We start from the raw sequence: 25,566 nt of genomic DNA on the forward strand, positions 1-25,566 counted from the left end.
TAATGTAAGCAGGGTCTGAATGAATGTTTTCCTGACAGCTAACTGGGAGGGGGAGAGACTTGGGTGTGTTTATCTAAATACAGTTTACTCCAACTCTGTTTACATATTTAGCAGATACTACGGTGTCAAAGTGATCAACTTGGCTGGGGTTTGGTACAAATCACGTTAGTACGAAATGCGGGGGTAGTGAAATATGATGACCAAGGTTGTAATTATTGTGGGAATACAGAAAAGCAGGACTGTGCTTAACCTGTCCCAAATAAGGGGGTCACCCTTAGTTGAAAGAACCGCGGTAAGCCAAGGACTCGAATGTCAGAGCCCTGTCAAAATGGAGTGATGGACGGACGGACCTCTCTCTCTCTCTTTCTCTCTCTCTCTCTCTCAGCTATGAGGTTGGATACCCTCAACAAGGGTTCTCTCTCAGACTGGTTCAACAGTCAGGACAGATGCTTTCTCCAACCAGATTTATGCTATTACTCTGAAAGGATAACTTGGATCACTTTTATTGAAGCGAAATAGGGTTCATTAGAAGCCTCCTTTGTTATGTTAAATTCCTCAATCAGAACTGAAACCAGTTGTGGTAGGACTGTGTTTCTGCACTACCTGCCCAGAGCTGGAAATCACTGAGAGCTGAAATCACTTGAGAGGGGGCAGTGTTTCTGCCCTGCCTATCCAGAGCTGGAAATTATGAAGAAACTGATGTGTAGAGGTCACAGCAGAGAGGCAGGTGGCAGCAGATGGTGACTGACAGTCAGCTGGTGAATGAGTGGCTGGTGAGGCGGAGAAGTGCAACAAGCAGCCAGCAGGGCGGCTGGTGGAGAGGCGTGAGGAGTGGCCAGCAGGGCGGCTGGTGGAGAGGCGTGAGGAGTGGCCAGCAGGGCGGCTGGTGGAGAGGCGTGAGGAGTGGCCAGCAGGGCGGCTGGTGGAGAGGCGTGAGGAGTGACCAGCAGGGCGGCTGGTGGAGAGGCGTGAGGAGTGACCAGCAGGGCGGCTGGTGGAGAGGCGTGAGGAGTGGCCAGCAGGGCGGCTGGTGGAGAGGCGTGAGGAGTGGCCAGCAGGGCGGCTGAGGGAGAGGCGTGAGGAGTGGCCAGCAGGGCGGCTGGTGGAGAGGCGTGAGGAGTGACCAGCAGGGCGGCTGGTGGAGAGGCGTGAGGAGTGGCCAGCAGGGCGGCTGGTGGAGAGGCGTGAGGAGTGACCAGCAGGGCGGATGGTGGAGAGGCGTGAGGAGTGACCAGCAGGGCGGATGGTGGAGAGGCGTGAGGAGTGACCAGCAGGGCGGCTGGTGGAGAGGCGTGAGGAGTGGCCAGCAGGGCGGCTGGTGGAGAGGCGTGAGGAGTGACCAGCAGGGCGGCTGGTGGAGAGGCGTGAGGAGTGACCAGCAGGGCGGCTGGTGGAGAGGCGTGAGGAGTGACCAGCAGGGCGGCTGGTGGAGAGGCGTGAGGAGTGACCAGCAGGGCGGCTGCGGGAGAGGCGTGAGGAGTGGCCAGCAGGGCGGCTGGTGGAGAGGCGTGAGGAGTGACCAGCAGGGTGGCTGGTGGAGAGGCGTGAGGAGTGACCAGCAGGGCGGCTGGTGGAGAGGCGTGAGGAGTGGCCAGCAGGGTGGCTGCGGGAGAGGCATGAGGAGTGACCAGCAGGGCGGCTGCGGGAGAGGCATGAGGAGTGACCAGCAGGGCGGCTGGTGGAGAGGCGTGAGGAGTGACCAGCAGGGTGGCTGCGGGAGAGGCGTGAGGAGTGGCCAGCAGGGCGGATGGTGGAGAGGCGTGAGGAGTGGCCAGCAGGGCGGCTGGTGGAGAGGCGTGAGGAGTGACCAGCAGGGCGGCTGGTGGAGAGGCGTGAGGAGTGACCAGCAAGACGGCTGGTGGAGAGGCGTGAGGAGTGACCAGCAGGGTGGCTGCGGGAGAGGCATGAGGAGTGGCCCGCAAGGCGGCTGGTGGAGAGGCATGAGGAGTGGCCCGCAGGTTGGCTGGTGGAGAGGCGTGAGGAGTGGCCAGCAGGGCGGCTGCTGGAGAGGCGTGAGGAGTGGCCAGCAGGGCAGCTGGTGTAGAGGCGTGAGGAGTGACCAGCAGGGCGGCTGGTGGAGAGGCGTGAGGAGTGGCCAGCAGGGCGGCTGGTGGAGAGGCGTGAGGAGTGGCCAGCAGGGCGGCTGGTGGAGAGGCGTGAGGAGTGGCCAGCAGGGCGGCTGCTGGAGAGGCGTGAGGAGTGACCAGCAGGGCGGCTGGTGGAGAGGCGTGAGGAGTGACCAGCAGGGCGGCTGGTGGAGAGGCGTGAGGAGTGACCAGCAGGGCGGCTGCGGGAGAGGCGTGAGGAGTGGCCTGCAGGGCGGCTGGTGGAGAGGCGTGAGGAGTGACCAGCAGGGCGGCTGCTGGAGAGGCGTGAGGAGTGGCCAGCAGGGCGGCTGCTGGAGAGGCGTGAGGAGTGGCCAGCAGGGCGGCTGGTGGAGAGGCGTGAGGAGTGACCAGCAGGGCGGCTGCTGGAGAGGCGTGAGGAGTGGCCAGCAGGGCGGCTGGTGGAGAGGCGTGAGGAGTGGCCAGCAGGGCGGCTGGTGGAGAGGCGTGAGGAGTGACCAGCAGGGCGGCTGGTGGAGAGGCGTGAGGAGTGACCAGCAAGACGGCTGGTGGAGAGGCGTGAGGAGTGACCAGCAGGGTGGCTGCGGGAGAGGCATGAGGAGTGGCCCGCAAGGCGGCTGGTGGAGAGGCATGAGGAGTGGCCCGCAGGTTGGCTGGTGGAGAGGCGTGAGGAGTGGCCAGCAGGGCGGCTGCTGGAGAGGCGTGAGGAGTGGCCAGCAGGGCAGCTGGTGTAGAGGCGTGAGGAGTGACCAGCAGGGCGGCTGGTGGAGAGGCGTGAGGAGTGGCCAGCAGGGCGGCTGCTGGAGAGGCGTGAGGAGTGGCCAGCAGGGCGGCTGCTGGAGAGGCGTGAGGAGTGACCAGCAGGGTGGCTGGTGGAGAGGCGTGAGGAGTGACCAGCAGGGCGGCTGGTGGAGAGGCGTGAGGAGTGGCCAGCAGGGCGGCTGGTGGAGAGGAGTGAGGAGTGGCCAGCAGGGCGGCTGGTGGAGAGGCGTGAGGAGTGGCCAGCAGGGCGGATGGTGGAGAGGCGTGAGGAATGGCCAGCAGGGTGGCTGCGGGAGAGGCGTGAGGAGTGACCAGCAGGGCGGCTGGTGGAGAGGCGTGAGGAGTGGCCCGCAAGGCGGCTGGTGGAGAGGCGTGAGGAGTGACCAGCAGGGCGGCTGGTGGAGAGGCGTGAGGAGTGGCCAGCAGGGCGGCTGGTGGAGAGGCGTGAGGAGTGACCAGCAGGGCGGCTGGTGGAGAGGCGTGAGGAGTGGCCAGCAGGGCGGCTGGTGGAGAGGCGTGAGGAGTGGCCAGCAGGGCGGCTGCTGGAGAGGCGTGAGGAGTGACCAGCAGGGTGGCTGGTGGAGAGGCGTGAGGAGTGACCAGCAGGGCGGCTGGTGGAGAGGCGTGAGGAGTGACCAGCAGGGTGGCTGCGGGAGAGGCGTGAGGAGTGACCAGCAGGGCGGCTGGTGGAGAGGCGTGAGGAGTGACCAGCAGGGCGGCTGGTGGAGAGGCGTGAGGAGTGACCAGCAGGGCGGCTGCTGGAGAGGCGTGAGGAGTGGCCAGCAGGGCGGCTGCTGGAGAGGCGTGAGGAGTGGCCAGCAGGGCGGCTGGTGGAGAGGCGTGAGGAGTGACCAGCAGGGCGGCTGCTGGAGAGGCGTGAGGAGTGACCAGCAGGGCGGCTGGTGGAGAGGCGTGAGGAGTGACCAGCAGGGCGGCTGGTGGAGAGGCGTGAGGAGTGACCAGCAGGGCGGCTGCTGGAGAGGCGTGAGGAGTGGCCAGCAGGGCGGCTGCTGGAGAGGCGTGAGGAGTGGCCAGCAGGGCGGCTGCTGGAGAGGCGTGAGGAGTGGCCAGCAGGGCGGCTGGTGGAGAGGCGTGAGGAGTGGCCAGCAGGGCGGCTGGTGGAGAGGCGTGAGGAGTGGCCAGCAGGGCGGCTGGTGGAGAGGCGTGAGGAGTGGCCAGCAGGGCGGCTGGTGGAGAGGCGTGAGGAGTGGCCAGCAGGGCGGCTGGTGGAGAGGCGTGAGGAGTGGCCCGCAGGGCGGCTGGTGGAGAGGCGTGAGGAGTGGCCAGCAGGGCGGCTGGTGGAGAGGCGTGAGGAGTGGCCAGCAGGGCGGCTGGTGGAGAGGCGTGAGGAGTGGCCAGCAGGGCGGCTGGTGGAGAGGCGTGAGGAGTGGCCAGCAGGGCGGCTGCGGGAGAGGCGTGAGGAGTGGCCAGCAGGGCGGCTGGTGGAGAGGCGTGAGGAGTGACCAGCAGGGCGGCTGGTGGAGAGGCGTGAGGAGTGGCCAGCAGGGCGGCTGGTGGAGAGGCGTGAGGAGTGGCCAGCAGGGCGGCTGGTGGAGAGGCGTGAGGCGTGGCCAGCAGGGCGGCTGAGGGAGAGGCGTGAGGAGTGGCCAGCAGGGCGGCTGGTGGAGAGGCGTGAGGAGTGGCCAGCAGGGCGGCTGGTGGAGAGGCGTGAGGAGTGGCCAGCAGGGCGGCTGGTGGAGAGGCGTGAGGAGTGACCAGCAGGGCGGATGGTGGAGAGGCGTGAGGAGTGACCAGCAGGGCGGATGGTGGAGAGGCGTGAGGAGTGACCAGCAGGGCGGCTGGTGGAGAGGCGTGAGGAGTGGCCAGCAGGGCGGCTGGTGGAGAGGCGTGAGGAGTGGCCAGCAGGGCGGCTGGTGGAGAGGCGTGAGGAGTGACCAGCAGGGCGGCTGGTGGAGAGGCGTGAGGAGTGACCAGCAGGGCGGCTGGTGGAGAGGCGTGAGGAGTGACCAGCAGGGCGGATGCGGGAGAGGCGTGAGGAGTGGCCAGCAGGGCGGCTGGTGGAGAGGCGTGAGGAGTGACCAGCAGGGCGGCTGGTGGAGAGGCGTGAGGAGTGACCAGCAGGGCGGCTGGTGGAGAGGCGTGAGGAGTGACCAGCAGGGTGGCTGCGGGAGAGGCGTGAGGAGTGACCAGCAGGGCGGCTGCGGGAGAGGCATGAGGAGTGACCAGCAGGGCGGCTGGTGGAGAGGCGTGAGGAGTGACCAGCAGGGTGGCTGCGGGAGAGGCGTGAGGAGTGGCCAGCAGGGCGGATGGTGGAGAGGCGTGAGGAGTGGCCAGCAGGGCGGCTGGTGGAGAGGCGTGAGGAGTGACCAGCAGGGCGGCTGGTGGAGAGGCGTGAGGAGTGACCAGCAAGACGGCTGGTGGAGAGGCGTGAGGAGTGACCAGCAGGGTGGCTGCGGGAGAGGCATGAGGAGTGGCCCGCAAGGCGGCTGGTGGAGAGGCATGAGGAGTGGCCCGCAGGTTGGCTGGTGGAGAGGCGTGAGGAGTGGCCAGCAGGGCGGCTGCTGGAGAGGCGTGAGGAGTGGCCAGCAGGGCAGCTGGTGTAGAGGCGTGAGGAGTGACCAGCAGGGCGGCTGGTGGAGAGGCGTGAGGAGTGGCCAGCAGGGCGGCTGGTGGAGAGGCGTGAGGAGTGGCCAGCAGGGCGGCTGGTGGAGAGGCGTGAGGAGTGGCCAGCAGGGCGGCTGCTGGAGAGGCGTGAGGAGTGACCAGCAGGGCGGCTGGTGGAGAGGCGTGAGGAGTGACCAGCAGGGCGGCTGGTGGAGAGGCGTGAGGAGTGACCAGCAGGGCGGCTGCGGGAGAGGCGTGAGGAGTGGCCTGCAGGGCGGCTGGTGGAGAGGCGTGAGGAGTGACCAGCAGGGCGGCTGCTGGAGAGGCGTGAGGAGTGGCCAGCAGGGCGGCTGCTGGAGAGGCGTGAGGAGTGGCCAGCAGGGCGGCTGGTGGAGAGGCGTGAGGAGTGACCAGCAGGGCGGCTGCTGGAGAGGCGTGAGGAGTGACCAGCAGGGCGGCTGGTGGAGAGGCGTGAGGAGTGGCCAGCAGGGCGGCTGGTGGAGAGGCGTGAGGAGTGACCAGCAGGGCGGCTGGTGGAGAGGCGTGAGGAGTGACCAGCAAGACGGCTGGTGGAGAGGCGTGAGGAGTGACCAGCAGGGTGGCTGCGGGAGAGGCATGAGGAGTGGCCCGCAAGGCGGCTGGTGGAGAGGCATGAGGAGTGGCCCGCAGGTTGGCTGGTGGAGAGGCGTGAGGAGTGGCCAGCAGGGCGGCTGCTGGAGAGGCGTGAGGAGTGGCCAGCAGGGCAGCTGGTGTAGAGGCGTGAGGAGTGACCAGCAGGGCGGCTGGTGGAGAGGCGTGAGGAGTGGCCAGCAGGGCGGATAGTGGAGAGGCGTGAGGAGTGGCCAGCAGGGCGGCTGGTGGAGAGGCGTGAGGAGTGGCCAGCAGGGCGGCTGCTGGAGAGGCGTGAGGAGTGACCAGCAGGGTGGCTGGTGGAGAGGCGTGAGGAGTGACCAGCAGGGCGGCTGGTGGAGAGGCGTGAGGAGTGGCCAGCAGGGCGGCTGGTGGAGAGGAGTGAGGAGTGGCCAGCAGGGCGGCTGGTGGAGAGGCGTGAGGAGTGGCCAGCAGGGCGGATGGTGGAGAGGCGTGAGGAGTGGCCAGCAGGGTGGCTGCGGGAGAGGCGTGAGGAGTGACCAGCAGGGCGGCTGGTGGAGAGGCGTGAGGAGTGGCCCGCAAGGCGGCTGGTGGAGAGGCGTGAGGAGTGACCAGCAGGGCGACTGGTGGAGAGGCGTGAGGAGTGGCCAGCAGGGCGGCTGGTGGAGAGGCGTGAGGAGTGACCAGCAGGGCGGCTGGTGGAGAGGCGTGAGGAGTGGCCAGCAGGGCGGCTGGTGGAGAGGCGTGAGGAGTGGCCAGCAGGGCGGCTGCTGGAGAGGCGTGAGGAGTGACCAGCAGGGTGGCTGGTGGAGAGGCGTGAGGAGTGACCAGCAGGGCGGCTGGTGGAGAGGCGTGAGGAGTGACCAGCAGGGCGGCTGCGGGAGAGGCGTGAGGAGTGACCAGCAGGGCGGCTGGTGGAGAGGCGTGAGGAGTGACCAGCAGGGCGGCTGGTGGAGAGGCGTGAGGAGTGACCAGCAGGGCGGCTGCTGGAGAGGCGTGAGGAGTGGCCAGCAGGGCGGCTGCTGGAGAGGCGTGAGGAGTGGCCAGCAGGGCGGCTGGTGGAGAGGCGTGAGGAGTGACCAGCAGGGCGGCTGCTGGAGAGGCGTGAGGAGTGACCAGCAGGGCGGCTGGTGGAGAGGCGTGAGGAGTGACCAGCAGGGCGGCTGGTGGAGAGGCGTGAGGAGTGACCAGCAGGGCGGCTGCTGGAGAGGCGTGAGGAGTGGCCAGCAGGGCGGCTGCTGGAGAGGCGTGAGGAGTGACCAGCAGGGCGGCTGGTGGAGAGGCGTGAGGAGTGGCCAGCAGGGCGGCTGGTGGAGAGGCGTGAGGAGTGACCAGCAGGGCGGCTGGTGGAGAGGCGTGAGGAGTGGCCAGCAGGGCGGCTGCTGGAGAGGCGTGAGGAGTGGCCAGCAGGGCGGCTGCTGGAGAGGCGTGAGGAGTGGCCAGCAGGGCGGCTGGTGGAGAGGCATGAGGAGTGGCCCGCAGGGCGGCTGGTGGAGAGGCGTGAGGAGTGGCCAGCAGGGCGGCTGGTGGAGAGGAGTGAGGAGTGGCCAGCAGGGCGGCTGGTGGAGAGGCGTGAGGAGTGGCCAGCAGGGCGGATGGTGGAGAGGCGTGAGGAGTGGCCAGCAGGGTGGCTGCGGGAGAGGCGTGAGGAGTGGCCAGCAGGGCGGCTGGTGGAGAGGCGTGAGGAGTGACCAGCAGGGCGGCTGGTGGAGAGGCGTGAGGAGTGACCAGCAAGGCGGCTGGTGGAGAGGCGTGAGGAGTGGCCAGCAGGGCGGCTGGTGGAGAGGCGTGAGGAGTGACCAGCAGGGCGGCTGGTGGAGAGGCGTGAGGAGTGACCAGCAAGGCGGCTGGTGGAGAGGCGTGAGGAGTGACCAGCAGGGCGGCTGCGGGAGAGGCGTGAGGAGTGACCAGCAGGGCGGCTGGTGGAGAGGCGTGAGGAGTGGCCAGCAGGGCGGCTGGTGGAGAGGCGTGAGGAGTGGCCAGCAGGGCGGCTGGTGGAGAGGCGTGAGGAGTGACCAGCAGGGCGGCTGGTGGAGAGGCGTGAGGAGTGGCCAGCAGGGGGGCTGGTGGAGAGGCGTGAGGAGTGGCCAGCAGGGCGGCTGGTGGAGAGGCGTGAGGAGTGACCAGCAGGGCGGCTGCGGGAGAGGCGTGAGGAGTGGCCAGCAGGGCGGCTGGTGGAGAGGCGTGAGGAGTGGCCAGCAGGGCGGCTGCGGGAGAGGCGTGAGGCGTGACCAGCAGGGCGGCTGGTGGAGAGGCGTGAGGAGTGGCCAGCAGGGCGGCTGGTGGAGAGGCGTGAGGAGTGGCCAGCAGGGCGGCTGGTGGAGAGGCGTGAGGAGTGACCACCTGGGGTGGGAGGTGAACTCTGCACCTCTGAACTCTGTGACTGCACTGACCAAGGACAGCACCTGTGAGTGGTGTGCGGACAAGGGTCGGGCATGTGAAGGAGGCTTTTGGGTTGCTGGATTTAAGAACCTGAGGGGAAAAGGTCACTGCCCAACCTACTTGGGGGTGGGTCTTCTACTCATGGTTTATGTTTATGAACCTTGTTTGTGGTGTTTTCCTAAATTAACACAGAGTGACTTCCCTCCTTTTATTAAAAGTTTCTTTTCTACCCTGAGACTCTGTGCTTGCGAATGGGGAAGTATTGCCTCTCAGAAGCGCTCAGGGGTGGTGTGTAAATTTCCCAGGTTACTGGGTGGGGGCTCGAGCCGGTTCTGTGTTGTATTGGTGGAAAGGAACCCCTAGATATTGAACCCGTCCCTGGCTCCTGCTGGCTCCACCTGACAGAAGGGTTACATTAAGTTGGGATATTTGGCCAGGAAGGATTTCAGGGTTTGGACCCCCGAGAGGGGTGACGATTGTGGGTGGGGCGGGTCGGGGCAGATGAAGAGACAGTGAGGTGGCCAGTGGGAAGAAGCTGGGATTGCAGGCAGGAGGAGAGAAGGAGCTGAGTCCACCACAGCCAGAGAGGAACTCACCTGACGTGTACAGCTGGCTTTGCTCAAAAGGCCGTAGCACTCCCGGAGCACCACAGCTCTTTGTTTACATTAGTGGTGGGGAGCAGGGCTCAGATGACATTTGCTAACCTGGTCGCCGGGGAGATCTGCCCTGGAAGTATCAGAGCCTCCTTTGGAAGTGGGGGAGGAGAGGGAAAGGAATATAGTGTCGGCCGTCAGACAGCTACGGCATCCATCGCCGCAGGCCGAACGCTGCTGCTGTGCAAGGCCTTGGACGGGGGTCTGCATTTATCCCGGTTACGCAGTGTGGTTTTGTTTTCCTAATGCCACATCAGAACCTAGCCACCGCGAGAAGGAAGCAGCTCGGCAGATGCACAGCAAGGAAGTGGTTCCTTTATAACGATAGCCGTGCGGAAGCTCCCAAAACTCCCTTTCCCATTTGTCTGATTTGTGTGTTGTTATTACTGACTCCTTCGAGTGTTTTGAATGGGAGAGTCAAACACAGAGTGCCCATTCACACCCGTATGGATTTTTTTTCTCTGCTGCGTCTAGGAGCGGCAACCATGCTTAAGTATCTGTGGCCTTGGAAAACAGAAGAACACAGAGGACCCAATTTATGGCGCACCTCTAAGTGTAATGTCAATAAATAGGATTTCACTGCAGGTAGCCATATCCAAAACCCGTTCAGCATCAGAACTACCCTGTGTAACGTATTCTACTCTGGATAGCAAGAGTTACAGAGGCGATAGCATTCTGAGAAAAACCACCCTGCTGCGTCACCCTAATGATAGGGACTTCTTAGAGGTTACCAGCCTCGAGACTGGGAGCAGAGACGGTCCTGCAGCAAGCCACTAAACAGGGCACGGTTGCTTTAGCAGCAGTATGGTTACGTTTAGCATAAGGCTGAAAACCAATAGGCAGTGCGGAATTAGAACGGAAAAAGTAGCAATAGTTTAATATAGGGGTTCTCAAGCTTTCGCAGTGTGCGGAGCACATCTTAATATGAAGCTTGTCTCATGGACACCTCCTCTCCCATGGCAGTTTCATAGTCCACCGTTCCTCCCGGGTGCTATCACATAACTTCCCCTGGTGACTATAGCTATTGTTTACATGGAAAAGAAATCCTAGGAAAGTGATGGTGCATTTTTAGCTGTCTTTGGTGCAGTCAGTGGGTTGACCTTTGAGAAGACAATTAATCACACTGTCTTGCTTTTGCTCTTCATTTCTTTCTTCCCACCCACTGGCTTTGTTTCTCCCTGCTGGAAAGAAGGAGGAGGAGCCAGCAACATGTGACTAATCACTCCTCCATGGGCCACCAGAAATTGCTTTGCAGATCACCAGTTGTCTCAGGACCACAGTTTGGGAATGTCTGGTTCATAGATTCCAAGGCCATTGTGATTATCTAGTCTGATCTCCTACATAATACAGGCCATAGAACTTCCCCCAGATAATTCACAGACGAGCAGCCCTCCTCAGCCTCCTTGCTTCATGTAGACAGTCAATCCAATGGCCATAAAAAGTAGATCAAGAGAAAATAGTTTGGGAAAAAGGGGAATATCTGAGTTGTAATCCTTGCTTTGATTCTGGCTTCCTAGTGTGGTCATCTCTGTGTCTATTTCTAGTCTGTAAAATTAGCACAATACTACTTTGCTGCTTTTTATTTCTGTTGCAGTAGCATCTACAGGTGCTGCCTGAGATCAGGACCACATTGTGCTAGGCGCAGGACATACATAGAGCGAGAGACAATCCTTGCCCGTAAGATCTTATGGTCTAAACAGACAATACAGGAAGGATGGGGAAGCAGGTTGCCTGTGTGGAGTAGTTATCATTGTTGCCACATAGCAGGTGAGTAGCAGAGGGAGGAATTGCACCCACGTCACTGGACTCCCAAGTCAGTGGCCCTGTTCCACGGGACCAAGTTGCCTCTGGCTACCTTGGAGCCTGACCGGGTGTGTGTGTTAAATAGTTGCTAGGTAACGATTGTGCAGCTCTTTGTGGATTTGGGGGGTTACACAAAAACTAAGCAGCATTACTGGACTAAATCCTGAATTTCCAAAACCCAGTTTTTACTCAGACAAGACTCTACTGCAGTCGGTGGGAGTTAACTGAATCACATAACGCCCAGGGGAGTTCTGGCTAAGTAAGGACTTTGAAATGCTACCTGTTGTTAATAAGTAATGTGTACAGGCCTAGGCCAATGGTGGGGATAGCCCTGGGATGCAGAAAACACCCCTTACACCAAGAGCTCCATTCTTTGTAACAGTCTGAGCCCTGTTGGCCTTCTCCGTTGTATAGGTACGCCCAACTCACACGCTTGTCCTGGAACTGGCCCTTTAAATTTGACAGAAACTAACACTCTCCAGCCATTTTGTAACTGTCTGTTGTTTGCTGTATTTTCTTCTTTTCCAGCTGTAAGTACTTGCAACTCCTGTTATATTCCCCACCCTCGCCCCCAAGACCTGGTACGTTCTCATTGTGCATGTTTAGCTATTGTGCAAGAGGACTTCAAGTCGATCTAATAGGAGATGCTTGGGGTCTGTATCACTCGTGTTGGTGGTGCCGCCGCCGTGGTTACAGTACAGCTTACTTTTTCCAGAAAGCGCTGAGCACCCACTCTCTGAAAAGCAGGCCCCAGTCCGGTGTTTCAAGCTGGGCTCCTAGAGTCACTAGCCGCTTTTGAAAATTGTGGCCTAGCCAGCTCTGGAATGGTGCAAATAATCAAACCAGCCGCTGACGAAGTAAATGAGCGTGTACGTTGCTTATAGAGGATGTAGCACAGAGGGTACGGGGGCACACGTGTGATGCACTGCCTTTGCAGTCTTTAATGGACCTGTTCCCATTCACAAAACAACAGAACATGTCATTCCGGTCATTGGTGCAAATGAACAACATCTTCTGAACTTGTCTTTGTTTTGGATTATCTGTGTGGGCTTCTAATGAACTGTAGACTTGCTACCCCCTCCCTATGTGCCATTAATATAAACCTAATAAAAATGAAATTACCCAACCCCCCTCCCCCCCAAACAAACCCAACGCAGTTCATTGGGGCTGGACCAAACAGTACCAAATGTATACCAGCGATCAGGCCTACTCTGGCAGGGAGATCAGCTAAATGACCTAATAGCTCTTTTTCCTTCGGAGATCTCTCTGCTAAAGTCTACGGCGTTAAAATGGTCCCACACCAATGCAATTGACATCGTGGTCAGGCTCTTTCACTCTATACTTCTGCCACCCTTGTCCTTAATTCTGAAATCCTGATCTATTTAGCTCTAAAGGTCCCCGAGAAATGCTCACCACATCCAGTTATGCTTTAGTCTATGTGTTGTTAGTCTTGCCACTCAGGCAGTTGATGGGTCTAATTTCAGAGTCAATTCATGTATCTATTTATTATGCTTTTTCCATTCAGATGTCCATTTTTCCCCACTAAAATTTGTACCGTATCCTTCCAGGCTGCAGGGGCCTGGGATAGAGACGGCGCTGCTTGTTTCTGTCTTCTTTCTCCAGTTTGGCACTTCAAATATTTATTTTGGCTTGGTCCTGCCTCTTCTAGACTCATAGACTTTAAGGTCAGAAGGGACCATCACGATCATCTAGTCTGACCTCCTGCACATTGCAGGCCAAAGAACCTCCCCCACCCACTCCTGTAATAGACCGCGAACCTTTTACTCATATTGCATAGCGTGTGATTCCACAATGAGCCCAATTGACTTCAATGGGACTATTTGGAAACATGGGCCTACTTAATGTGATTAAGGGTGGCAGAATCTAGCCCATGCTGTTCATTTGTAATCAAGCTTAGGTGTGGCTCTGGGTCTATATTTATTTATTTCTAAGCTTACTTAAACTGGAAGCTCTTGGAGGCAGGGACTGTGTTCTGTGTTTGTACAGCACCTAGCACATTGGGGTTCTGGTTCATGACGGGTGCTCCTAGGTGACAGGGCAATACAGATAAATATCTTTCAGACCATTTCTGCTCTATAGTTGGCTTCACTTGAGTGGCAAACGGTGTAGCCAGAATACATTTTCAGCAGAATCCAGAGCTCAAGTATCTGCCTTGCTGTGCAGCTCACTCCACTGCCTACGGTCCCCCAAGAAAAACCGCCCACCATAAAATACGAAAACCCAACTTGCCTTATTGGCAGACCAGTTCTAAGCCCAACTCTGACCTTCCCATGACCGACCTATGTGTCCAAAGAGTGCCGTGGTCCCAGTTGTGGAGATGGCTAATGCACTGACGAAGGAGAACGTTGGTCTGCCCCTGGCTCTCCGTCAAGCTTTCTAATGAGCAGAGGAAGGTTTCTGGAAGTGAGCGCTCTTGGAATGGACAGCGAACGCTCCACTCTGCGCCGTTCTGCTTTCTTTGATATTGTTTGCGGGGGGTAAAGTGGAGCAAGCTGCACTGGGGGTATTGTGGAGCAGTGTGCTTTGTTGCGGTAGCATCAGCCCAGCCATGCTCTTTAAGCCAGGAATTGGGGCCTGACTTCCAGCAGATTCGACTGTGAATTTACCACTTGCTGTGAGGAAGGGGCAGCGTGTAATTGAGCTGCTGCAGGAGCTGGCCCAAGCCCAGATTGGGATTCAGAGTAACAATTCATTCCGCTGCTCTGGGGGGAACTCATCTGTATCAGCCCATTCCTGGGACAGGTGGTTTCCCCCTCCTTGCTGGCTGAGGAGGGATGGTGTCAATGCTCTAGCTACTTCCTTGCCATCACTCCTTGCTCACGTGTGTGCGTGGGGGACTAATGACCCCATGGAGGTGTAGTGTATTGAGACTGGGTTGAAATTGCAAGCTATCACATCAGAATGGTGGTGGTGATATGTGTGTGGGGGTTTCTCCCTGATCCTGTTTGGTAGCTAGGGGGCTCTGTAGAGAAACATGCCATCAGAATCAATCTGGAAAGAGCCAGCCTACAGTAAGGTGTGTGAATAGTGCCTGTGTGTTAGGGAGCAGCCTGCTTTGTCTCTCTCTGTTCTGGGATTCTTGTGTGTTATCATTCTGAATTCTACATTGCAACCTTCCAGCAAAAGCATTTCATGTTTTTATCTAACTTCTCTGTGTGCGTGCTGGGGACACAACAGAATGCTTTGCTCCCGGTGGTATGGGTAGCCTCGTGTGTGGGTAGCCTGCACAGTGGGGCAAGCGGCACCTTACTCCTCCGCAGGGATGTGCTGGGCAAATGACACTCTTGCCTATCATAAACACTTGTTTTCAGGAGTTCAGAGGTCAGGCTGAGTCATTGATATAAGAATAATGCCTGAGGGCCTCCGGCAAGTCCCGATCCCATTGTGGTAGGGTCTGTAAAAATGTCTAGGAGGGGTGAGCGGTTCTAAACCTAGTTGTTGTGAACAGGTGCCAGTGGCTTATGATCACCCTGCCTGTCCCATACTGCTAAATGGTGGACAGGTGGTGGTATGGAAAACATTGAAAACTATTGATCTAGGTAATGACCCTCTCTGTCCCAAAGAACTTACAGTCCTGCGGCCTAAACCTGCTCCCACTCCCCAAGCGGTTACTCCCACTAAAGCCTGTGGGACTGCCTGCTCGAGGAAGGCAAGCAGGAGTAAATCGTTGCAGCGCCATGTCCTAGCCAACAGCCCCAAACTGGTGTGCGCATTTGGCCCGCGAGAGTTATAAGGGTGAAGAGTAAATAATCTGACAACAACAAAAGGTTAATATTTACAAATTGGGGGCCTGCTCCCACTCCCACCCGAGTCAAGGGGAGAGTCTGCCACTGATTCCATTGGAGTAGGATTGAGCCCCGTAATGCAAAGAATTTAAATACATACTCATATAGCGAAAGCCCTGTAAGTGGTCTTTATCCCTGCCCCCACCTCCCTTGCAAATAATAGAATCATAGAAATGTCGGGCTGGAAGCAATCTCGAGATGTCGACTAGTCCATCCTCTTGTGCTAAGACAGGGCCAAGCAAACCTAGACCATCCCTGATGGATGTTTGTCTAACCTGCTCTTAAAAATCTCCTGTGATGGGGATTCCACAAACTCCCTTGGAAGCTTATCCCAGAGCTTAACTACCCTTATAGTTAGGAATTTTTTCCTAATCTCTGACCTAAACCTCTCTTGCTGCAGATTAAGCTGCTTATTTCTTGTCCTGCCTTCAGCGGACATGAAAAACAATCGATCACTGTCCTCTTTATAACAGCCTTAACATAACTGAAGACTGTTATCAGGCCAGTGATATATACTGATTATGAACCTGGTTCAACCCCCATCCCCACTTCCATATGGAACTGTGGAATGTGATTCCTTCATTTGGCTTTATATTTGCCTAACAATTTCAGATGACATGGTGTCATTTTACATCGTAACAGTCTTAGGGTACGTCTACACTACCTGCCGGATTGGTGGGTAATGATCTATCGGGGATCGATTTATCGCATCTCGTCTAGAGACGCGATAAATCGATCCCTGAACGCGCTCCCAGTCGACTCCGGAACTCCACCGCTGTGAGAGGCGGAAGCGGAGTCGACGGGGGAGCGGCGGCCGTCGATCCTGCTCCGCGGGGACATGAAGTAAGTCAATCTAAGTCGACTAAGATACGTCGACTTCAGCTATGCTATTCTCGTAGCTGAAGTTGCATATCTTAGATCGATCCCCCCCCCTCCAGTGTAGACCAGGCCTTAGAAATGACTCCTCTAATTTCTTCAAAGCCTTCTCCCCTGTCCTCTATTCCAAAGACGTCACTTTCCTATTTAAAGCTGCGTTTGCATTGGCTCCAATCCTGCAAAGACATATGCACATGCTGACCCCTAAGCATAGGAATGGTCCTATTAAGTTCAGTGAGACTCCCAGTTCACGATGCATGCAAGACTTTGCAGAATTGGGGCCCATATTTATAATAAATAATTTCACCAATAGATTGGCCTTGGCTTTCCAACGTCTGAGAATAATTCCTAGCCATCAGAGAAGTCAGAGATGGAAAAGACCAATTGGTTCATCCAGCCTGTGCAGCCCTGTTCATTTTTTCTCATCAGATACAAAAAGATCCAGGTGCCTGGTATTCTGTTTAGCCTGGACACATCTGCTAAGATCTAGGTAGTTGAGTCCAAAAAGATGTTTTTTCTTCAGTTAGATTTTCAAATATTTGGAGAACATTTGGCCAAAGTGTCCTTTGTTTTCCTGGCACTCCTCAACCTGTCGATTTAAGCAAGTTTTAGGTGCACCTGTAACTCAGAGCCATTCTTGTTTTGATTTTTTTTTAAAGCAAAAGGGTCCAGGTGATTAGTTCATCGCCAGTGCTTTTTAATCACCTATTTTGGGAAATAAACTACGAAACGATGAGCTGGAGCATTGTAAAATGATTTCATTTCATTGCAAGTTTCATAGACGGGTCAGAGCGGTTGCAAGTGCCCAGCAGCCACATGGCCCAGAGAGACTGTAAGAATTCTTAGCCTAGCCAGTAACCGCATCAGAACGTGCAAGCTCTCGACTGGCAGTGCCATGTGCAAAGCAGGCAACTGTCTGCAGCGCCAGCCAGCAGATCCGTCTGCACGAGTAAATGAGGTAAGGGGCAAATCTAGCTCTCCTCTGCTGTGCAGTTCTGCTGCTCCTGGAGGGTGTTGGAGGATGGATGCAGAGGGGCCAATGCAGTGCAGTGCAGTTGTAGGGGGCCCTACACATTGTAGGGGGCCCATGAGCAGCAGCATGCAGGGGGTGGGAGAGGGTAGAGCATGGGTAGGCTCAGGATGAGAGGAACATTAACTACACACAGAGAGAAGAGTAAGGGAGCATGAACACATAAGGAAGGACCTTTACAAATCAGGCCCAGAATGTTGGCAACGCGCAGAGAAGGTTCTCTGCAAGTCCAGTCTAGGAGGTTGTAGGATGTTCTCAGTGGTACCTGATGACAGAACAAGGAGTAATGGTCTCAAGTTGCAGTGGGGGAGGTTTAAGTTGGATATTAGGAAAAACTTTTTCACTAGGAGGGTGGTGAAGCACTGGAATGGATTACCTAGGGAGGTGGTGGAATCTCCTTCCTTAGAGGTTTTTAAGGTCAGGCTTGACGGAGCCCTGGCTGGGATGATTTAGTTGGGAATTGGTCCTGCTTTGAGCAGGGGGTTGGACTAGATGACCTCCTAAGGTCCCTTCCAACTCTGATATTCTATGATTCTATGAAGCTGGAGGTACTGGTTTTCATGGTCTGGTTTTTTGCACGCCAAGCAGGGGACAGCTGGTGGAGAGCGAAGGACAGAAGTTTGTGCTCTCAGCAAGAAAAAGGGCTGTGTCTCCAATGCGGTATATAAACAATTACCAGCACCATTCACTAGTTCTCGTCCTTGCTTTACAAATAATATTTTCCCCTGCAATTATTCAGAGTTCCAAATACCTCAATAGTAGAATTCCTACACCTCCTGTTGGGTGGTATGAGTAGAGGTTAACCCGCCGTCACCTTTAAATTAGATACATATGCAAAAGTAAATTTGATAAGCACCACAAAACGATGTTTGTAGTTGGACATAAAACCCCCAAAGAAATGGTGGTGAAGCATTTGAAATGTTTTCGGAAAATGAACTATAAAAAAGACTTCCACTGCAAGATGGTGCAATCTATAGACACGCTGCCATCTCAGGAAGCAAACAAAAAGACTATGCAAAATCACTGATAAACCTAACCACATCATGGAAATTTAAGGAAGGAACTTGATGAAATGTTCCGACTCCATGGGTTCATATAAGGAGAGATATGATTGCTCTCTATGAATATATCAGAGGGATAAATACCAGGGAGGGAGAGGAATTATTTAAGCTCAGTACCAATGTGGATACAAGAACAAATGGATATAAACTGGACACTAGGAAGTTTAGACTTGAAATTAGATGAAGGTTTCTAACCATTAGAGGAGTGAAGTTCTGGAACAGCCTTCCAAGGGGAGTAGTGGGGGCAAAAGACATATCTGGCTTCAAGACTAAGCTTGATAAGTTTATGGAGGGGATGGTATGATGGGATAGCCTAATTTTGGCAATTAATTGATCTTTGATTATTAGTAGGTAAATATGCCCAATGGCCTGTGATGGGATGTTAGATGGGGTAGGATCTGAGTTACTACAGAGAATTCTTTCCTGGGTGTCTGGCTGGTGAGTCTTGCCCACATGCTCAGGGTTTAGCTGATCGCCATATTTGGGGTCAGGAAGGAATTTTCCTCCAGGGCAGATTGGCAGAGGCCCTGGAGGTTTTTCGCCTTCCTCTGCAGCATGGGGCACGGGTCACTTGCTGGAGGATTCTCTGCACCTTGAGGTCTTTAAACCACGATTTGAGGACTTCCATAACTCAGACATAGGTTAGGGGTTTGTTACAGGAGTGGGTGGGTGAGATTCTGTGGCCTGCGTTGTGCAGGACGTCAGACTAGATGATCATAATGGTCCCTCCTGACCTTAAAGTCTATGAGTCTATGTGTTTGAGACAGAAAAACGGTGCTTTTTAGCCAACATTTTCAAATGGGGGTGCTGAATATTAGGCAGCTAAATCCATAGTTAGGTAGCTAAATAAATGGCCTCCTATGAGAGAAATGCTGAGCACCTATAATTCCCACTGCATTTGGACAATGCTACAAGACTAAGCCCAACAGTCATGGAGAGCAGAATATGAGTGACAATAGACAGATCTTTGATTTAAACAAAATAATCAGGTTAGGCGACTGATGCATTTAAGGCTTTCCAGGACTGTTAATTCAGGAAAGCAGAGGCACTCAACTGTGACATTTTGGACTGTTTTCTAATAGAGTATTTAGTGCTGACCTATAGATGCGAGAAACTTTATAGATTGCCAGCTGCTGCTGCTGTCAGATAATACCCGAATGCTGCTCCGTGCTTTAAAGGAATAACAATGACCTTGAGAGACATGGGGTTATTGACTGACAATCAGGGAAGTACCTGATAGGTGGAGACATAATTAGATCTGGGCCCAGATTTTTTGAACATCTCTAATACTAATACCTGGATGTAAAGCTAAGGGGACAATATTGCAATGCTCTGTTAGCATAGATGCGAGTATTGTTTAATATAGGGTAACATATAAACTGTAACCCTCAGTGAGTGCTGAAGCTAATATTAAAGAGAGTATTACATCCTTCATGTGAACCTCCTTGAGGCACCACTTCCCATTCCAACAATGCAGGTTGAAAGAACCTGGCCAGAAGCAGCCCTGTAGAAAGCGATTTCAAACCCAAAGCATGAGTGACCCAATGGCTCAGGCCAAACAATGTCGCTTATTTCAAGAGCAGCTACCACTGTTAGAAGGAATATCACTGAAAGATGATGAGATTCTTGCATCTGTAAAATGAAATCTTCAGAGCATTCACCAGAGAGGACAATCTCAAGCTGCCTATGAAACCATTTAGGGTATGTCTACACTGCACTCTAAGCCCGTGTCAGCGGGACCCAGCTTTGGGGATTGAGTGTTTCCAAGCCCATGCTTGAGTGTCCACACTTCATTGGAAACCTGAGCTTAGAATTGCTGATCTGGGTTTCATAGCTGTGCTAAACTGTCCACACTGCACCACATGGCCCTTGTGATTCAGCTCTGTGGCTTGACCTGTGTCCACATTGCAAAATGACAGGGCTTGGACCCCAGTCACAATGGGACCTGGGTTCTGACCCCTCCCCCCCCCCAGCAGTGTCCTAGGACATGGGTCCTGCATGCTTGGTGATCTGAGTAAAACTGATTTGTGTGTGAATGGAAGGAGGGATTGGGCTTAAACCTGAGTCAGACCTCAGGCTTAGTGTGTAATGTAAACTTACCCATACTGACCAATCAGTAGTAGACCTTCAACAGGTGATGGAAATTAGTCTAGAGGTAACATTTTCCAAAGCAGCTTAATTACTTAGGAGCGTAAGTCCCATTTTCAAAAGTTACGGTTTATGGCTGATAAACGTCTAAGTCTCTTTTGAAAACAGGACTTAGGTGCTTCTGAAAATGTTACCCTACCTCTTAAATATCGCTACAATCAACGAACAGAGCCAGTGGTGGCAGGGAAAGTGCTTTCATACCTATGGGAAAAGTAAACTCAGGCTTATTTCATTGTACTGGAAAGTTGCATGTACACCTCTACCTCGATAGAACGCTGTCCTCAGGAGCCAAAAAATCATACCGCGTTATAGGTGAAACCGCGTTATATCGAACTTGCTTTGATCCATCGGAGTGCGCAGCTCCCCCCCCCCCGGAGCACTGCTTTACCGTGTTATATCCCAATTTGTGTTATATCGGGTCGCGTTATATTGGGATAGAGGTGTATTAATTATTGATTATTGTTCTAGCTTTCAGAAAATTGCCAATCACACTGTCATGTAATATTGTACCGTACCCTAAATCTGTATTTATTTGCTGCAGAATCCAGGCAGCGGTTAATTGCAGCTGATGAACCACAGTTTCCCAGCAAAGAATTTAAAATGTTTGCATCAATGTATAAATTAACATGTGACTCCATGTTTGTTGTCTCCCCTCCCTCATTTTTTGTTGTTTGCATTGGATTACTATTGAAAGTTTGAAGGGCAGCAGCACAGGTGAGGGTCTATAAACTGGAACAAAAGAACCTATGATGCAATCCATAACAAAAGAAACATCCAAAGAAAAAGAAGGAAAGAATTAGCATGTGCAATGTATACTATGCAAGAGAACATGAAAAGCAGCTAATCTGATTCAGATGCACTATATCCCTTGTAGTAATAAACAATTGTTTATCTATAAACTTGGAAGTTTTGCTTAAATTTGCAGCAATTTTTGAGTATTGACATTTTTTTATTTTACTATTTCGGAGGGGAGAGTTTGGTACAGTAGCTTTACTTATTTCTAGATGTGTTTCAGGATTCTTAAACATAGTTCTTTTCACTCCTCTTCTAGAGGCTGTGTCACGGATTCATAGGATCTGGTCTATGCCCTGACCTGTAACCAGTTCCTTGGGAGTGACCCTTTTAGTGTGCCAGTCCCCAATAGTCCACACAGTTCCACAGGGGCAGGCCCACAGCCTCCGTTGCTCTGAAACTGGGCCTCTGCCTCTCTCCAGGCCTGTAGCGAGTTCACCCATGCCAGACTTCTGCGGGAGGCTTGTTCCCTCCCCCTTCCGGGCGTAATGCTCTCAGGCAGTATTTGCAGTGACAGCAGGCAGCCTTTTCAAAACCACAACGATACACTTAGCAAAGGTCTGTAGCACCGAGCGTCCATTGCCACATTATGCGGCTTTATTCTAGGTGTCTGAAGGCTCCACGGGGTTATTATTGGTCTGGTGCAGCGAGGTTAATCGAGGACAACCATGTGGCCACATCTAGTCTGTGGCTGAGCAATGTCCCCTCCTGACCTCAAGCTCAATCTTGAGGGCTCAAGGTGCAGGGACTTTATCTCCGAGACGGGCTATATGGCCAATAAGCCCGCGGTGACCGATGGTGACTTCAGTCCTCTTGAGGTCATGTCTCAATACTACATCTGTAATGGAGTCGGCTGAGGAGCCTAGCAGGTAGCATCCATTTGGTCGTGGGGCAGTGGTAGGGGAGCCCGGGTTCGCCCAGTCCACCTGGCTCCAACCCAAGGCCAGTCTCCAGGAGGAGCCTTCTGAGCTACCTTCCCTGGGTCGCTTCCTACCACTGCTTCCTTCCCTCTGCTTCTGGTTCCAGACAATGGGAAAAGAAAATGAAAACGGAAACTAAAACTGCTGGTCCCGGCTGGGCTCCGCATACAGTCCTGTTCCTTCAGGAGCCTTCAGGGTAAGTCTGCACTCCCCCAGCTCCTCCCATTCTGAGCTGGGCTTCTCCCTTTTCAACCCTGTCTCCAGTTGGAGCATGCTCTGCAGGGGTGAGGGGGCGGGGCTACCTGAGCCCAGCACTGTCCTTTAACCCCTTCTGTACCAGTGCGGGGTTTTTATTCCCCATCATACAATCCCTATTACTGGTAAAAATCCAACCACCTTATGCCCAGTAGTCACCACTGGCAATGCCTATGAAATGCCTCCAGGCTCCGATGTCTTGTTCAAGCAACATGCATGTTTCAGATCCATATCAGAGAATCGGAAGTGCACAGGTCTGATAAATCTGTACTTTTGTATAGGATTTCACCTTCTTCTGACTCCAAATCCTGTGCAGATCCTTCATGGCAGAGGCTGCTAAACTGGTCACCATGCTAGTGCTTTCTCCAGAAATTGAAATTGGAGGAGGTGTTTGAATTTATGGGGGTGGGGTGTTGGAAAATGATTAAGTTGGTAACACTGCATGTAACTAGTTGATTACTGGGGGTGGGGAATGGGGGAGTTCAGGGGGAGTGTACATCCCCCTAGAGGGGGTGTAGGGAAATCCCTTTATTAATTACCTGCCATGCAGAATCTGAACGTCCTTAGGTTAACATAGAGAAGCAAAGGTTAAGGGACTGTTCAGACTGGGCAACACTAGGGTTCAACCAGCCAAGCTGCTTGTAGAATCCATCTTGGCTCTGTCTCTCGGTCCCAAGTGAGAGCTGCTCGGAGAGGTCCGTTCTTGTCTTCGCTTCCTGTCACCTCTCGGTCATCCTCCTACTGAGTTCACATGTTCTGCCTGCTGGAACTTCGCATTGTTAGGTGCCTGTTGCTCAGTTGTTGGGGTTCCCATTGTCTTTCTGAATCCTCCATTGATATGGACTGGGTCTCAATGACCCATTCACACCACCCTGGACAGTTGCATGACACGAAAGCCTAATGTCTCCTGCCCTGCCCAGGAGCAGCATTTGAACCTTTATGCACCCACAGGATAGCAATACCAAGTCAAGTAAGTCACTGCCATGCATTTCATTCATAAAAATCAAGACACTCTTACTTCTAAGTCAGCAGAAGCGGTGCATAAGAACTTGTGGTAGTTGGATTCTAAGTCTTCCCCAGGACCTGACTCATTGCCTACTGATGCCTGGTTACCTAAAAGAGATCTTGCCTACTCTTGGGGGCAACTAATGCCTGGGAGTGACGTACTTTGTGGACTGTCCCATCAGTACTTTGGTGGGGGTGTTTTGGCATGCTCCTGTTATAATGTCATTGTTCTCATTTTAGGAATTAGTGCTGCAGTTACACTGCTCCCCCTGGATACCTTTGAATTCTTCAGCTGTATTGGAGGGAGGACACAAAAGACTCCCCCTTGCTCCTTGCTTCCATGTGCAGTGACCAATTTCATTGTGGTTGAGGAGAGCAGGCTATTGAGAATGGATGGCTGATAGGTTCTATGAAAGGGCCCAATAGAATCCCTGATGGACACTTCTGAAAATACCACCCCATGACTATGTGAGTTAGACACTTAAGTGCCATTGAAAGTCGATGGGATTTAGGAGCCCAACTCCCTTAAGTGTGATTGAAAAATCTCACCCTTGATCTGCAATTTCAATGTATAGTCCTATCCCCTCCATGCTAACAGGTAAGGATCCTCTCTCCTGTTAAGTGACAAGATGATATGGTTTTGACAACATTCTTACATTTGCCAGGGATAACCAGTCTGAAGAAGCAGTAGTAAGGGAAATAACTGATGTATATGTGTGATTATCTGCATTGTTCTTTAAATGTGCAACCACCATAATCCTCTCCAATTTAGCCAACATAAATTCCAAGACGTACCTGAGACGAATGCATTTAAAAGTACCTAAAATGTTAATGCTAGCAGCACCTTTCTGGTTCTCGAAATTCCTACCCTTAATTTAATATAATACACTGCTGTTTAAAAGGGATATTAATATTCTTTTCAAAGTGGGCCTTTTACATAATTTAAAAAATATTTGCCAGCTGTTTTGAATGTATCTGCGAGCAATGATGGACAAAAGGCATAGCCATCCATAAGAACGTTGTCATAATACATTTCATATTAACGTAAGCAAAGAAAAATGTTTGCTTAAGAATACCAAAAAGAGGTGATGGGAAGACTTGCTTTTGAGGCCCTCAATGTATTTCTGCTAAACAAGTTACGCTCTTTATTTTTTCTGCGTTCTTATTTAATTGGTTACTTGCATCTGCCGTTTAGAGTCAGCAGCTCTCTTTCCATTTGGACAGTCTGTAGATCTCAGCTTGGGCCATTTGTTTTAGATTTCCAGAAATGATTTATTTGTACTGTAATGGGATGGAGCCATACAGTGTATCCCATTTGAACTGAGTTCAGAGTATAGTTTAAGTTCACATAGTAAGTTTGGGAGCGCGGATTCCACTATCGCATCCAAGCACCACAAATCTTTTCTTCCGCATTGTTTGCACCTCTCTCTCATTGCATAAAAATGGAAGTCACAAAGTCAATGTTACATTAGGGGAATAAAGAGAAGAGATGATCACAGAAGCTGCAAATTTTGCTCCTGGCTAAACAGTGGTGCGTGTGAACATATGTGAAATACTATAAACAACATGTTGAGAAGAATCTTCTTTACTATTTGTATTTCAGTAGCACCTAGAGGCCCCAGCCAATGCTGAGCTCTCCTGGTGCAAGGTATTGTACTTATGCGTGGTGAGAGACAGTCCCTGCCCTGGAGTTTACAAACCAAAGAGACCAGATAACAAAGACTGGGTGAGAGGAAGTATTATTAATCCCTTATAACAGTTCAGAAACTGAGGCCAGGTTCAGAAGACCATGTCTGTAAGGGTTACACTCTAGTTGAATTAAGACAGTGGATCAATTTCTAAGCTTATCATTCTGAATTGGGCAATTCCTAAAGAACGGTAGGCCTGATAAAGCTCCGTTACTTTTCTGGTTTTCAAGTCACTAGAATGCTGTGTGTACATGAACAATAATCATCTTTTCTTACAGTAACTAGCAAGGTTGTATGCAGTGTAGTTAGAGTCGTGTCAGGTCCAGGATATTAGAAAGACTCTGTGTTGCTTGAAAGCTTGTCTCTCTCACCAACAGAAGTCGGCCCAATAAAACATATTACCTCACCCAGCTTGTCTCTCTAGTAACTAGCAGTGACAAGAGACTCTTCCTTTTCCATGTTTTTCAGTCTTTTTAAACCGAAAAAGTCCTTAACAAAAGACAAATGGCTGGTTTTGATGACATAATTTAAGGGCCATTATGAATATATTTCAGAGTCGATAGTGTTTTATGGCGATTCAACCAGCAGATCTAATGATCTGGTTTTGTAATGAATGGATTGTTCTTGCCGTTATAATAGAACATGAGATTATAAAAACTTTGAAGTGCAGAAGGCAGCTGAAAAGAAAACAATAAACTATGTATATGAGACTAGCTTGTTGCTTGGTGATTAAGAGATGAGGACCTTTTAGGTCAAGTCCCTATAGGTACAAACAGATGTTTGCACTGTTTCACAGCTGCTAAATATGATATAAATCCAAAGAATTTCTCATGTTTTTATAAAGCAAAAAAATACCCAGACAGCAAATTTTTGGTCATTCAGATACTCTTACCAAATGACATCTGGTTTCTGTACTGCTTATTTAAGCAATCCTTAAAAAAATGTTTGCCAAAGGGAGTAACTCAAAACTTTTAGTCCTTCGCCATATATAACTCTACAGTTTAGATTACAATGTAGCATGCAGGGTTTATTATAAGCAATGCAGTTCTTCATTTCTTAGCGAGCAAGTATTACTTTAAAGAAAATAGGATAAATATTATGTAATTAGTTAAGGGAAATACATGTGTAGTTACATTTTAGAGTATCCTAGTTTCAGATCCAAA

This window comes from Chrysemys picta, chromosome 4 (assembly GCF_011386835.1).
Source record: "Chrysemys picta bellii isolate R12L10 chromosome 4, ASM1138683v2, whole genome shotgun sequence".
NCBI lineage: Eukaryota > Metazoa > Chordata > Testudines > Emydidae > Chrysemys > Chrysemys picta.